This window comes from Panthera onca (assembly GCF_046562875.1).
Source record: "Panthera onca isolate mPanOnc1 chromosome Y unlocalized genomic scaffold, mPanOnc1 haplotype 2 h2.ChrY_unloc_1, whole genome shotgun sequence".
Lineage (NCBI taxonomy): Eukaryota > Metazoa > Chordata > Mammalia > Carnivora > Felidae > Panthera > Panthera onca.
This window is the reverse complement of record NW_027675864.1, coordinates 2461652-2477751: the sequence shown is the minus strand read 5'-3', so window position 1 is coordinate 2477751 and position 16100 is coordinate 2461652.

The following is a 16100-nucleotide window of genomic DNA, read 5'->3' as shown; positions in this document are numbered from 1 at the left end:
CACTGGGTTAAGTCGGGGGCCACCCACAGGGAGACCTGTTCTTCTGCTTAACTGTAACAACTTCCTGCAGAGGCTGGCCGCACACTCTCATCTTCGTGTTTGCTGGACCTGGCACTGGAGACTGGCAGGACCTGCTCACCTGGTGCCCATTTCTTGTTGGGGGATGTCACTAGCAAGACCCCCTATTTCTCTGACCTACCCGAGGGTCCCATCAGCAGCAGGATGTGACGGTCACAGGAGAAGGGAGGCCCACTGGAAGTCATGATGACTGCGTGGCACATCTTCAACTCTCTGTGGTTTCAGGCCAGTTGCTGGCAAAGGTACTCCCGGGTGAACTCGATCTTCCCCTGGAGCCTCCGTCCCGCACCTGGAGGGAGGGTCCTTCGGCACAGTCTACATCCCCTCGGATGTTAGACTCTCCCTGTGTCCACCTCTAAGCCAGGACCTGGGGAACAGAGAAGATACACTCTGTAGCCACGAGCCACCCAGCAACCCAGGAAGGGCAGTATGGCACATGCTCCCGAAATCATTAGTCTTGCAACAATCCCAACTTCTAATCCCACCGATGAGGCCCTAGCCCCCGAAAGAGCCGGATGCGCGCAGAAAGACAGAGGTAAATCAGTGCACTTGGTGGCGCGACGACACATTTTCTGTTGGCACTGCTGGGGGTGGACGCTGCTGGAGTCTGCTGGGTGGAGGCCAGGGATGCTGGCAGATATCCTGCAGCAGCCAGAAAAGCTCCCGTGGCAAAAAGTAATCCTGCCCAAAGTGTCAACAGTGCTGTTGTGAGAAACCGTGATGCAAAATTGTGTTCATTGCAATGATTTCACAGTTGAGGCAGAGGAAAAAAAAAAAAAAAAAGGAAACAGCCTAACTTTCCCAACATAGAGACTTGCTTTAAATGCATTTAATAACTGGAGAATGTCACATTAAAATACCTTTTAAAAAGTTCACTTTTTAGGAAAATTTAATGGCATGAGAAAATGTTCCTGGTATATTGCCGAGCAAACTGGTCAGTGATTCCCAAGGGTTCTGGAGGAAAGATGGACAGGCGAGCCTCAAGGGAAATACTCCAAGTGACACTGTAATGGTGGATGGAAGTCACTGCACGTCTGTGGAAGTCCGCAGATGTACAACACCGAAAATGAACACTAAGGCCAAGTGCAAGCTTTACGGTTAATGACAGAGGATCCCCACCGACCCAGCGCCCATACCTCCTGCACCCTCCCAGGCAAGCTGCCAATGGGAGGAATGGGGGAGCAAGAGGGAGAACATACAGGGGGAGACTTCGCACTCCCCACGTGTTTCTCTGTGAAACTAAAACTGCTCGATGAGTCCATTACTTAAAACAATGATAAAGGAGGTTACGGATATCACGCTGCTTGTTCCACTGTCGCCTTGATGACATCAAGACTCCTCACTCAACCCCCCACCACCCTCACCTTCCAGGAGGATGATCCAGGACTGAGGACAGACATGCCGCCGGAAATTTGGAAGTAATCACCTAAGTGCAGGAGTGACGGCCGGGTGCCTCTTCAGATGGGGAACTCACAGCACTGGCTTTCCTCTGTGTCTTCTACCGTCAAGGTGAGAAACGTGTATCTCTCTCTCCCTCTGAGTGTTCAGCCGCTGGGGAGGGGTGGCGCTGGGCCTCCCACCCCTCCAGGAGGACGCGGGGCTCTACCACATGCATACTGCCTAGCCAGGGGCCAGGCCGCCATTGGCCTCCTCAGACGGTGGGGGCCCGGGTTATTCACGGGGGAGCTGGGCATTCCAGAGGACCTGCACGAAGGGGAGACTCCCTCACCCTCCCGCGCCAGCTCACTGGTGCTCTGCGCCTGGACTTCTGGACACGAGTGCCTGGGCTCAGGGAGGGTTTGGGCAACCCAGGGTCCTGTGTGCAAACCACATATTAATCCCTGAACCAACTCCCCAGGCTAACAGAGACTCCCGATGCATCTTGCAAGCATGTGCCTGGACACATGTGCCCGCAGCTGCGAGGAAAGAACCACAGACTGAAACATTAACAGGACTCATGCAGTGCTTAGTTTGGAAAGGTGGAATTGTGGTTCACTTTCTCCCCAACATTTTGTTTTAAAAATTTCAAGCCTATAGAAGAGTGAAAAGTACAACTCTCACTTGCATCATTCGCGTGTGTTCTATGTATCTACATGGATATATAGATATGGGACATTTATAAGTATGTATATAGAAACCCATTTATAACGATGTATATAGAAATATTATATATGAATATATATAAATTATGTAAATGTAATATATAAATATTTATAAAATAATTAAGTAGGGATTTTTAACAGAAGAATCACGTGTATGTTTGTATACATAAAGGCACATTTCTTCTTTTAGGCTGAAGTGTTAGAAAGCTCCTTACAGACACCACATCCTCTAGCCCTGTTACTCAAGCATTGAGCACCTTCCGAGACCCAGGGCATTCTCCAGTGACATCCCTGGCCTTGATGTTGACAGGTCTTGTCCCTTGCACTTGGGGCCCACCTGTGGGGTCAGGAAGGGTTCCTCTTCCCTCCCTTCCCACCCCGCCCGGCCCAGGCCCTCCCCTGCTCCTGCCAATCTCCCCAGGATCACTTTCCTACTGAAGCACCTGCTCATGGATCCTCTGCTCAGAGTGTGCTTCCGGACACCCTGACCCAAGATGCAGCTTCACCAAGAGAGAGGTCACTCCACAAATGAGCCCTTGCAAATGCAAGACATGCTTTTCTTTCAGGTCTTCTATTTCCTTCTTGCGTTGTTATCTAGGCTGAATTTATGAAAGGAAAGCACACCCAGGGCTTCTCATGGCAAATAAGAAACATTCCCAATGTCCTCAAATATTTGAAGGCAGCTTAGGAACCGTGGAGTTCAGCGCCAACAGCTTCTGGAGGCAGCTAGGCTCCTCACTGAGGAACTCACACAGAGAGAACGTGTCGCTATTTCACGCTCGAAGTGTAGAGACTTGCCCCTGGAGACCACACAGGGCAAGCCCCCATCTGAGGCGTGAGTACATCTGTAGTAACCCACGGGGGCCCCTGCCTCTGGAGACAGCCTAACGTTTGCTGAGCTACTGCCGACTGCTGGAGATGCTTTTCTCCCTCCTGGCTGAACTCCTCTTCAGTGCCAACTCCACCCTTGGACCACAGCTCTGGTTTCCTTTTTTTTTTTTTTTTTTTTCCTTTTTAATGTTTGTATTTTTTTTTTTTTTTATTTTGGAGGCAGAGGAGAGGGGCAGAGAGAGAGGGAGACACAGAATACGAAGCAGGCTCCAGGCTCCGAGCTGTCAGCACAGAGCCTGACACGGGGCTTGAACCCACGAACCGTGAGATCATGACCTGAGCCACAGTCAGACACTCAACCGACTGAGCCAGCTAGATGCCCCAACTCCAGCTCTGTTTTCTAAAGCCACAAGGGGAACAAATAATCCCTCCTTTCACACACAAGACTTTCAGAGGTGGCAGAAAGCAAGCTCTCCGGCTCCACCTTGTCCCCATGCTGGGTGTATGTGGCCTCGACAACACACTGTTCATTCCCTCATTCGGCAAACGCTTCAAGGGCCCACCACCCATCAGACAGGTGGTCAGTACCGGAGACAGAGTGGTGAACCAGACAGGCAACCTGAAGCTTATGAACCAGTGTGTAGACAATGAGCATCTGTTCCTCATACCGCGGGGTCCAATCCCACAAAGTCACCCTGCAGAACTTCTAAGCCAAAGGCAGGAAGAAGACTCTTGCACCTTTCTCCTTAAAACGTTCCCCAGGAGTCTTCTGCAGAACACAAGATCCCAAGAGATGCTCCCAAACAGAGGTCCTAGGAGCACGTGAGATTAGCAAAGGCAGTCACATACTCTTCTGGGGTCATAGCACGCGGTGTGTTAGCAATTCAGCATCTTCCTGTTGTGCAACATCTACTTGACTGCTTTTAAACATTTTTTTAACACTTATTTGTATTGAGAGACAGAGCATGAGCAGGGGAGGGGCAGAAAGAGGAGGAGACACGGAATCCAAAGCAGGTTCCAGGCTCTGAGCTGTGAGCACAGAGCCTGACGCGGGGCTTGAATTAACCGAGAGATCATGACCTAAGCCAAAGTCGGACCCTTAACCAGCTGAGCCACCCAGGCGCCCCTATTTGACTTCTTTTAAACCAGTGTCTCCCCAACCTATTGGAACCACACAACTCAGTCTTTTTTTGGAAGAGAAGTTTTCCTGTTTTATCTTTTGCAACTAGAATGCCTTGAAGCATTCTTGCTTTGCCCTATCCTTAAAACTGGAGACAAAGTAAAACCTGGGTAGGCACTTTCCCTTCCCCCTCCCCACCTCAGGGGAGGAGACAGGAAGTTGTGTGCTGGAGCCAGGGTCTGCATGATCAGCAGGAAATGAGCGGCAGGCCCTCTGGGCACATCATGAAGGCCTCCAAGCAGGAGTCAATGTGTCCTCGGGAAGTGACAGGAGATGGGGCAGACAGATTGGTCTATCCTAGGGTCAGGGTCTTGGCTCAGAGGGGACCTGTACCATCATCCACTGAGACAAAGCAACCACCTGTGTGTGACAGTCCCCGGTGATGCGTTTGGCATCGAGAGTCTCTTGGCCTGATTGTCACTGGAATCAGGCCCTGCAGGAATGCCCATCACCTCCTGACAATACCACTGCCAGCTCAGAGCCCCTGGCCAAGCATCCCAGGCATTTGCGGAACCAGGATGGGGAGGGGGCTGCCCCAGTATTACCAGGACCCTTCTTGTTGTAACTGACAGAAACTAAACACAGGCGGGTTTATTAAAGACAAGAACATTTTTGGTTCCCATGACCTGGCGACTCAGCACCAGGCCGGCTGCAGGGGGCCAACCTCTGCTGTCAGGTTTATGTTCACCTCCATGGACTACACTCTGAGGAAGCTCCCCTGGTGGTGACACAGTGCACTGGCTCCTGTCCAGGTGAAGAGAGAAGCCTTTCCTGGGTGCTGAGCACAAGTCCCAGGGCCCACTCAACAGGCCAATGAGTGGAAGAAGCTGACTGGCTAGGCCTGGGCCAAGTGGGCTCTCTGTGGCTGGGGTGGAATTAGCCCCACACAAACCACGCAGACAAAGTGTGGGTACAGAGTGGTCCCCCAAATGAAATTGTGAGTACCCTTACCCCAACACCCAGGAGCGGCTATCCACTGTAGGGGAACGGCATACCTGCCCGCTGACCCAACCGTGTCAAAGACACTGGAGGACAAATCAGATCTTTACTGTCACTCCCACACCTCGGCTTCTTCCTCAATACCGAGTCCCATCTCGCCCTCCTTCCCCCAGTCGCCTAATGATTACCTTACAGAGAAGAAAGATGGGCCCAGGACTATGCATGCTTAACAATCACTTCGATGGTGTCCAATTCAGGGCGGGAGCAGACCTCCTCCTGGAGGGGACCCCTCAACATGCCCAGAACCGGGGCTCCAACTCTGCAGGAGGTCCGCAGGACAAGGCAGGAATCTGAGTGTGCAGCCAACGTCCCACATAATGCTGACGCACGTGGCCCTTGAACAGTGCTTTGAAAAAGCCAGGCTGAATCCATGGAGAAGTAACCAGGGCCTGGGAAATTGTTTCATATCTTTAGAAGAAAAAAACAGCCCGAGGATATGCATGCAATGCACAGAATCAGAGGAAAAGAACGGTGTGATGCAAGATGAAGGAGGGGTCTGTTACTGAGGAGAAATGAAGACGTCTGAAATACCTCCGATGTCATGCTCCGAGGTAAAACAATGGAAAACCCCCATCACTGGGAGAAACTGAGAAATGATGGAAATGGTTAGGTGGGCGGTTCGGTCCTCTCTGGGGAGTCAGAAGATCTACTTTGGGGCCCAGGCAGCTCTGTTCCTCAGTGCAGAGACCTTCAGTGCATGAAGACCTTGCCTTGGGCTCAGATGTGCCCACTTGTTAGGGTTGGAAGACCAGGAAGTAGAAGCACTGAGCGTGATGATAGAGTCTAGCATATAGACACACAGACGTGTCTCCCTGCCTCGTATGGTGTGTGTACACACACACACACACACACACACACACACACACACACACACACACACACCCTGGAAGAGTTACACTAATTCCTGTGATATGAGAATTTGAATGTTGTACTTTATTTTTATATAAATAAAAAACACAAAAAAACTGCAAGTCAGGACAGAACAGGCTGTTAACTACATGCCATAGTAACAAACGGTTTCCTGAAAATGGTGGCTTAAAACAGCAAAGGTTTGTGTCTGAGGAAGCAACACGCTGTCTGCGGGTGGGTGGGAGTTCTGCTCTGCTCCCCAGTGGGACCCCGTTCCGGCACCTCTGCTGCTCAAGACAGTGGAGGGAGGGAGGGCCTCGTGGATGTCACACCAGCAGTGGAAGTGACATGTGCCGACTCCACTCACAACTCCCGGGCCACCTGGGGTGGTCACCTGACCCCTCACCCCACAACAGGGGACATGCCAGGAAAGGTAACTCTACCAGATACACAGAGAGGGACCATATACATAGATGTATTTCTACCATCTACAGAGAAATTGCTTCGTACTAACGACTAGTGCACTCATAAACAATAATAATATGTAGTGTATGTATACATATCATATTGCCTGTGTTTACAGATAATATTAAATGTACATATACTTACGTGCACAGGTGTACGTGCACACGCACACTCCCCTCTATGCATATGTGTGGTGTGTGTGCACATGTATGTGAGAGTAGGAGTCAATTCACATGGCTTAGTCCACAATAAGCACTTTAAAAAACTAAAAATGAATTATGATCTCAAGCCACGTGTCCTTCTGCAGACCTTGGGCAGTGTCTAACGCCCCTGCACTGCCCTCTCCACACTCACTTTCTTGAAGAGGGGGTGGGTGGCAGGACACCCTGTCCCTGGGTCCGCTAGAGAACCGCTCCACGAGCTACGCACACATTAGCGGGCCTGGCTCCGTGCCAGGTACCAGATGTGGGGCTGTGGCAATGTGAGCTAACCCCCGCCTTCTCGAAGTTTACGTCACACTGCGGGGAAGGATAATGTGTGAACCAACCCTCAGGTAAGACACTCTCCAATGGTGATAAATGCTCTGAAGAAAATCAACCAGGGACTGGGGGAGGGGGAGGGGTGGTGGCAGCAGGTTCTTTACGTGGACAGGCAAGAGGGCTCTCTGAGGAGCTGGTGCATGAACGAGGTGCCATCGCAAAGAGGCGTGAAGGGGCGCTTGGGGACCTGCATCGCTCGCCGGGCAGGGGATCCCGGAGGATGTGTTCGCAGGCCCGGTTGGGGGCAGGCGAGCTTCCAGAAGCTGTCTACCAGGGAATTCTGCCCAAGTGGGACTGCGAGTGCTTCCTGGACATCTTTGTCTCCCCCCCACCCGTGCTCCTTTAGACTCCTGCCCAAACATATGCGGGACCGTGCGGTTGGCCATGGAGGATCTTCACTAAACAGCTCCCACCACCCTGAGTGATAGCTTTCCATTTGAGACAAATAACCACATAGTTCAGCTCTTTCCCAGGCAGCTCCCCATTCCGAAGAGCCGCCTGCACATTAAGGCTTTTGATGCATGGTGCCCAGCCTGCTTAGGCCTTCTTTATGGCCTCATCAGCAGTAACTGGACGATTACAAAGGCTTCTTCTGTTTTTACAAACAATGATTTATTGGACCCCTTCAACTCTTCTTTCCCAAATCTGGGTATTACATGGGCATGTTTTGCTATAATTAAATTCCTAGATTACTGTCAAGCCAATTGTTTTACCCATCCAATCTGTAACAATGCGTTTTTATTGTCTCTTGTTTGTTGTTTTTTTTTTTTTTTTTTTTTTTTATTAAGCTGGAAATAGATGTATTCTATGAGATCCAGAAAAGAAATAAAAACAGCCCTATTCTCTAGACAATCCACCCCAATCAGAGGGACTCTGGAGGAGGGAGGTAGGAATCTTCAGTGAGCTCTACTTAGCGTGGAAGAAGCCAGACATTCTGGGTTTGTCCACCCCACACTCAACAGGTATTTATTGAACAACTACTAAATGCTGGCCACTGAGAAGGACACAGTGGTGAACAGGACAGGATGAGACTATCCTCAAATACTTACATTCTGCTGGGACGGACTTGTTACAAAGAAGTAAGTTTAGAACAGTAAGATGGCAGTGTCCTTTATAAAGACAAGCTAACAGCATGCCTGATAGGATATGACAATGACTGAAGGCTATGAAAATCAAGTGACCACGGAAGCCCTTTGGAAAATCATATTGAGATGAGATCAGAATTAGGAGGGCAGAGCTAAACCAAGGAAAACAGCACTGATGACAGAAAGAAATAGCAGGTTCAAAGGCTCCGGGGCAGGTGATAGAACCTCAGCAAGTGATAGAAGTGGCAGAGAGCAGGGAGAATACAAGATGAGGTGGAGAAGCTTAAATGGAGTTGAATTTGCAGGAAAAAGGAAAAGAAGTGTCTTCTGGGAGCAGAAAGTGAGGGAGGAGGGGACTAGGGAGCTCTGGAAGTAGCCCCAGCCTTGGCTGTATCTTAGGGGCACACCTGTTCAGTACGCCTGCTTCACACCCCAGACTTCTTGGCCAAAGACTCTTGCGGTCCAGGATGGACCTAAAACAGCATGGACCTTCATGCTGGGACGCGGGCACTCTGGCCTAGTGACCAGTGGCCAGAGCAGTTTCCTCCACACCTGGCTACGGCCTCCAACAAGGGAAGTTCTCCAAAACCCTGACAGAAGCTGACCCCCAAGAACAAGTGTGGCTGAATTTTCCTCTCACCAGGAAGGATGAAGGCTCAGCTTGTTCATTCCTTTGATGGCCAGAAAGTAAGGGTATTAGGTATTCCGTGCACTTCAGAGTTGGGAACCTGATGAATCCCTGATGCATTTGTAGCCTTGATACTAGAATGGTACCCGGTGTATCTAGGTGCTCAATAAATGATTAATAGAAAGACCTGCCTGGATTGAAGACTTGGCTGCTTCTCCCACCCCCTCAAGGTGGCCGCATGCATCCAACGTTCCTTCTCACGTCCACCCTGCACCCACAGCTCGCCCACATTCGAGCACACCCACTGCCCCTCCCTGGGCATCTCCCTACAGAGATGGCGACCACAACCTTGGGCCCTGGGCAGCATGAAGCCTGATCACCTTCCTCCCTCCACAGCCCCTTTCTCGGGCCCTCCTGCCCCTTGTTTCTCACTAAGCCCTTGGAAGTGAGCTGCATTCTCTGACCTTGGCCCGAGGCAGGGTCTGTAAATCTTGCCAGGCTGCTCAGAGATTTGGTCCTGGCCTCAGTATTTGACTTATTTCCTACTTGCAACTTTTCTTCTTTGCAGGTATGCTGTGACCAAAGTAGTGCCCTGAACATCCTGTCATTTAAATCAGGGTCCACCTAGCATGTCTAATTAAACATATGGAAGTACTGTGTCAGCAAAGGCAGGTTCCAGCTGTGGCTCCAAGGCCTGGGGTCTGGGAGGCCAGAGCTCATCAAGCTAGGAAACAGGGCCACGGCCAGCACCCCCTCGGGCCACCCTCCACATGATCCCCGTCTTCTGTTTTGGTCTCTGTCTGTTACTGGATAGGAGGCCAGGGAAGTGAGCGGCTTCAGAATCCAAAGATCCCAGGGTGATGAGGGTTCAGGCAGAACATCTCAAAGTCCGTGGGTGTCATGCACACCCTCTTCCCAAAGACTGTCTGTCTCCCTTCCTTCTGTCACCTTCCAGCATCATAGATTGAGTAAGTGCCAGCTTCCAGAGGGCACAGGAAAGAAGCCTGTCCATTCTACATGCATGCACCTCAGGTGTCCAGTCCTCCTGGTATCCTCTTAGCTACTCAAACCAAAACGTGTGGGGGTCTCCAATGCCTCCTTGCTGGCCTCTTCAATCCACCTCCCTGCCTGAGGTGCCTCCTGCTAACCAGTGCCAGACTGCAGCTGGACTGTGCACACGGCTTCCTGACTCCACGTTCAGTGACATCACCCAGGCAGCTTGCAATCAGCCAGCGGTGAAGTTGTTTATGTCATGGAATTGTAACACTCATCGTGTTTGTTTTTAGGACTGTTGGCTTACCACTTACCAACACACCACTTCTACATCCCAAATTAGTTTGCCTCTCCCCGTCCCCACCATGACCACCTGACTTCAAGTCATCAACTCTCACTTCAAAAACGGCCTTCTCCCATTCCTGCTCCTTCCAGCACACTCTCTTCACTGCAGCTAAAAAGGATGTTTAAACCTAGATTGGGCTGTCATATCCAATCCTTGCTTAACTTCCTACTAAACTTAAAAGAAGAGTCTGAGCTCCTACCTGTGCCACAAGACCTGAGGGATCCGATCCTGTTTATCTCTTCCCTCCCCCTGTGGTCCCTGGACTTGCACCATGCTGGCCTCCATTCTGTGCTGGACCAAACTGACTACCCCCTTATCTCAGGGCCTTTGCACATGTTCTATCTCTGTCTAGAATGTGCTCACCAGCACTTTGCCTGCATGGCTTAAATGCTACATCTTCACAAGGTACTTCCTGGACCAGGTTTCTACTGGATGGCCACACACATCCAATGCCAATTCACTCTATTACTGTTGATTTGGGTTTGCTTATAGCACCTTCACCAGTCATAACTCTTTATTTGCTTCTTTATTTTGCCTATAGTCTGGAAACTCCCTCAAAATTATAAGCCCTCAAAGGATAGGAACTATGTCTATTTTATTCTGCTAGGTATCACTATAGCCTGTTACCTAATAGACACCCAAAACAACATTTATTGGATGGATGGATGGATGGATGGATGGATGGATGGATGGATGGATGGATGAACATGTCCTCAGAGCAGCTGAGAGACTAGGGGATCTGAACCTGGAAGCCAAGGTGAGGCTTTAAGAAGGCTAGAGCCCTTCTGAAATCATGGAAAATCTTACATATCTATAGATTTTCTTTCTCAGACCCTTCCAACTGTGATCCAAAAACAGCATCCTGTATTGAAAATCATGGGAGGAGAGAGATTTCCCTGGACAATGATCACCTTAGAATCGGATTCTGCCTTACACTTAGCTGCTCACTGGACCTGGGCTCAGTATCATGAATAGAAAGTCAATAACTCTCCAACAAAGAGTGCTCACCAGAGAGTTCTTTGGCTGTCTACTGGGACCTATGGCTGTGCACAAAGAGCAGGGACCCAGGAGGAACTTCTGAAATGGTTTGAGGCAGACCCGTGCCCTTGCTGAAAGCATCACAGCCTCCCAGTGTGCTCAGCAGAACCCAGAGCTGGGGACGATCAGATGCTGGCACTGTGCGGCCTCGACAGGAGGCAGGCTGGAGGTCCTGGCATCTTGGGGAGGAATCGGGAGTTGGGGTGGGGGGGCACTGCATTGACATGGTAGCAGCTGGAGGTCTGTACCACGGATTTCCCCCACTTGTAGATCAATACTTCACGCCCATATTGATCTCAATTGTTTTCCTCACTGACAATCAGTAGTTCCAGAGGAAGTGGTAACCATTCCCCAAATAAAAGAGACAACAAGGAAATCTGAGCATAGGCACATTAAAAAAAAGAAGAGGAAAGATTTTCTTTAAATTCATAAAATGATGGGGCGATTGTGTGGCGCAGTCGGTTAAGCATCCGACTTCAGCCAGGTCACGATCTCGCAGTCCGTGAGTTCGAGCCCCGCGTCAGGCACTGGGCTGATGGCTCAGAGCCTGGAGCCTGCTTCCGATTCTGTGCCTCCCTCTCTCTCTGCCCCTCCCCCATTCGTGCTCTGTCTCTCTCTGTCCCAAAAATAAAAAAAAAAGTTGAAAAAAAAATAAAATCATAAAATGTTTATAACAATAACAGATAATGGAGTAGCATTATCTTCAGAATGCAAAGGTAGCAATTAAATCTCTGTTGGGCAAAATGTCCCCTACTTCCAGAGATGCACGCCCAACCTCAGAACAAAATCTCCTCTGTTTTGATCTCCTACCTCTGTGATTATGGAAGCTGCAAGGACTTGGCTGGGGGTGGCAGAGAACTCATCTATTAGAAACCTTAAAAACAAAAGAAAAGAAAACATGAGAACGGGACTCAGGAGGGACTGATTACAAGGTAGCTCCAGATGTGGGTAGAGGAAAAAAGAATGCATTTTGCCAAACTGACAGAGCTCCTGACCTGTAGCTCCCTGAGGTCCAGCTATGATTCCCTATGGATAGGGAAAATTGTGGTGTCTCTCTAGAATTTTCCCCCTTGAAACATGGCAGGTCAACTTTTCCCAGCAGGAAGCACATTTTTGCAATAAAGCATTTTGATTTTAATGTATCCTTGTGTAAATTGGATACTCTGAGTCTAGACCCTCATATTTTTAATACTTGATGTGTGGGAGTGGGGACATGCTGCTATTTTAAATCTCTCAGCAATTTTCTGAACCATCTTTGGAAAGGAAGACTGCTCTTTTATTTCCAAAAAAAACAAAACAAAACAAAGCATTTCAAGGAGCCCTTTGACTTTACAAAGGAGAAGCCAAACCCCTATTTGGGAATGGAGAGGTTCTAAATAAGGAGATGTGAAATAGCCTTGCGTGATAATGTGAAGTGTGTCACTGCTGTGCATGGAACTCACCTTTGAGCTGGGAGTGTAATGTGGGAGATGAGTCTAGGACTTTGTGTGGGGGGCTAGGGGGAAGCGGGCAGCATTCTTTCTGCTGATCCCAAAATGCTGCGGTTGATGGCAGGCAAGAGGTGGGTCCTGGGACTGGTGCACGGGATGCAGAAACATGGTATCAGGTTGAGGGTTAAAGAGAAGCACATCTAGCAGGGACCCGTGGCTATGGTGGACCTGGCTTCAGATCACAGCCTTCTTTCAACTTTGGTCCCTCCAAGCTTTCCGTGAAGTTTTGATAAACATGAAAGGAGCCTGATTTAATCCCACTTTAAGGAAACAGAGGAGGTCCTTAACCCTTCCGGAGAATGTAACTGCAAAATGCTGGTGATGTGTGGAGGGCAGAGCATTGGTCTGTCTGAGAAGAACAAGTACAGTGGATGTCAATGGATATAATCCTCCTTGGTTCCCTTCCCTGTCTTCATTCTTCTGGCATTAGAACTTCTCTTTCTAGCCTGAAGCCCTTTGCACACCAGACTTAGCCACTCAGAATGTGGTCTCCTACTGGCGCAATCCTGGCCAATTCAAAGCTTCCCTGGGACTTTCACTGGAACCATCAGATGTTGGCTGAGAATTTTGCTGGGTAGGTGCTGTAAGTACAGAGGGGCTGGTAGCTGGCTTTGGTCCATGTACGAGAGAGCCCAGCAGAAGAGGAAGAATGGTTGAGTTATTTATTCCTCTGGTTTCCTCTCTGCTCCACTGTTGCAAGCTGGCTTCGTCCTCCTTCTGAAGCTCTCAGTTCTGCCGTGGCTCCCTACAGCTCTCCTCCATGGAGCCCTGTAACTGCCCCCTTCCCCACTCCTTCAGGTCCTGGGATGGAAATTGTTCTCCCATTATCACTAGCCAAGGGGTTCCTTGATGTGCCGCTCTCTGGACAATATCTCTGTTGATTCTTCTGTTTTGCCAGTTTGTGGTCTATTTCCTTCCTGAACCCTGATCTAGTAAAGATTGGCCTCTGTGGTCAAACAAGAAACAGGCGCTTCTATTGTAGCTGGACAATAATGGGAGTTAGTGAGCCCTAAAGAATGGAGCAGGTAGGAGCCACTTGTGTTATATTCATGACAAACACAAGTTATGAAGCCTGGTCTTTGCTCACAGAACCTCCTGAATTCTGGGAAGTAACCACATCTATCTGAAGTTGCCTCTAAACTTCCCTTAGCATGTTTATCTAGGGCTTGCCAGTGCTGACTCTTAAAAACCAGCCTGAGAGAATGACATCAGCAAGGTGGTAGCACAGGAGGTCCCCTGTTCATATCCACACCCCCCCACCGCCCGCTCAGCAATAAAAACCTGGCATCTATCCACAGACAACAGTGCTTTTCTGGGAGCTTTGGGATCCAGGTAGGAAATTCTGAAACCCTATGCAGTCCAAGCGCTATTTTGAGAATGGAAGCCCATAGCCAGGTGGCTGACTCACTGACTGCAGTCTCAACTATATACCCAGAAACAGGTCCATGCCCCTGCAGGCTCAGCTATAGCACCATCTGCCATCTCTCCTGTCACCAGCCCCATACGTCAAGGGCTCTGGGAGAAGTTATACCCATATCTGCACTGGCTCAGAGCCCCATAGACCTCAGTCCCAGCTGTGTACCTTGAAATGGCCAGCCCTTCTCAGCCATACACCAAGATCAAGTGGGGATTATCCTTGGGAGACAACGATGGTTCGCTATGTACAAATCGACAAAGGTGTTACACTGTATGAACAGGATAAAGGATTAAAGCCATATGCTCATCTCAACAGACACAGATGAAGCATTTGACAAGATTCAACATCCCTTCATGATAAAAACTCTCAACAAATTAGATTTGGAGAGAATGAACTTCATCGAAATAAAAGCCATATATGATAAACCCACATCTAACATCATACAATGGTGAAAAGCTGAAACCCTTTCCCTACGATCAGGAACAAGACAAAGATGCTTACATTAAACCTAGTACTGAAATCCTAGCCAGAACAATTAGTCAAGAAAAAGAAATACAATGTTTATAAATCAGAAGTTAGTTTGTCTCTGCAGATAACATCATCTTACCTATAGGAAACCCTGAAGACTCCATCAAAAATCTCTTCAAACTAAATTCAGTAAAGTTGAAGGATACGAAATTGGCACACAAATATCAATTACATTTTTATACACTAACAACAATGTGTCTGAAAAAGAAAATAATCCCATTTATAATAAGATCAAACACAATAAAGTACTTAGCAATAAACTTAACCAAAGAGGTGAAAGATCTGTGTCCTGGAAACTTAAGATATTGGTGAAAGAGACTGAAGAAAACATGGAGAAATGGAAAGATAGCCCATGTTCATGGATGGGAAGAATATTGTTAGTGCCCATAGTACTTAAAACAATCTGCAGATTCACTGATATTCCTACCAAAATTCCAATGACATTTTTCACAGAAATAAAGAAAACAATCCTAAATTCACATAGAATCACAAACACCCAGAAAGCCAAAGCCATCTTGAGAAAGAAAAAAAAAAAAAAAATGGAGTCATCACACTTCCTTATTTCAAACTATTACAAAGCTATAGTAATCAAAACGGTATCATACTGGCAAAACAAAAACAAAACAAAATCAGACACATAGACCAACAGAACAGAATTGAGAGCCCATGGGGTGCCTGAGTGGCTCAGTCGGTTAAGCGCCTGACTCTTGGTTTCGGCTTGGGTCACGATCGGCTCGGGTTTTGTAAGTTTGAGCCACGCACTGGGTTCTGTACTGACAGTGTTGTGGGGGCTCCTTGGGATTCTCCCTCACTCTCCCTCTCTCTCTTCCCCTCCCCAATTCGTGCTTCTTCTGTCTTAAAATAAATAACCTTCAAAGAAAAAAAAAAAAGAATTGAGAGTCTAAGAATAGACCCATGCATATACTGTCAAGTAATAATACGTGACAAGGGAGCAAAGAATACTCAATGGAGAAAGATAGCATCTTCAATAAATGGTGTTGAGAAAACCGGATATTTTCATGCAAAAGAATGAAGTTAGGATTCCTATCTTATCCCAGTCACAAAACGTAGCTGGAAATAGATTACAAAGATTTCAGTGTAAGATCTGAAACCATAAACTCCTAGAAGAAAACATAAGAGAAAAGCTCCTTGACATTGGTCTTGGCAAGGCTATTTTGCATGTGACACCAAAAGCATAAGCAACAAAAGCAAAAATTTAAAAAAGTGGCACCATATCAAAATAAAAAAGTTTCTGCACAGCAATAGAAATGATCAGCAAAATGAAAAGGCAACGTACAGAATGGGAGAAAATAGTTGCAAACCATGTCCCAAATAAGGGGTTAATATCCAAAATATTTAAGAAACTCATACAACCCAATAGCAAAATCCTCATCATCCTCATCATCAACATCCCCTTTAAAAATGGGCAAAGGACCTGAATAGATATTGTTACAAAGAAGCCCTGCAAATAACCAACAGATGCATAAAACAGTGGTCACTACCACTAAACATCAGGGAAATGCACATCATGG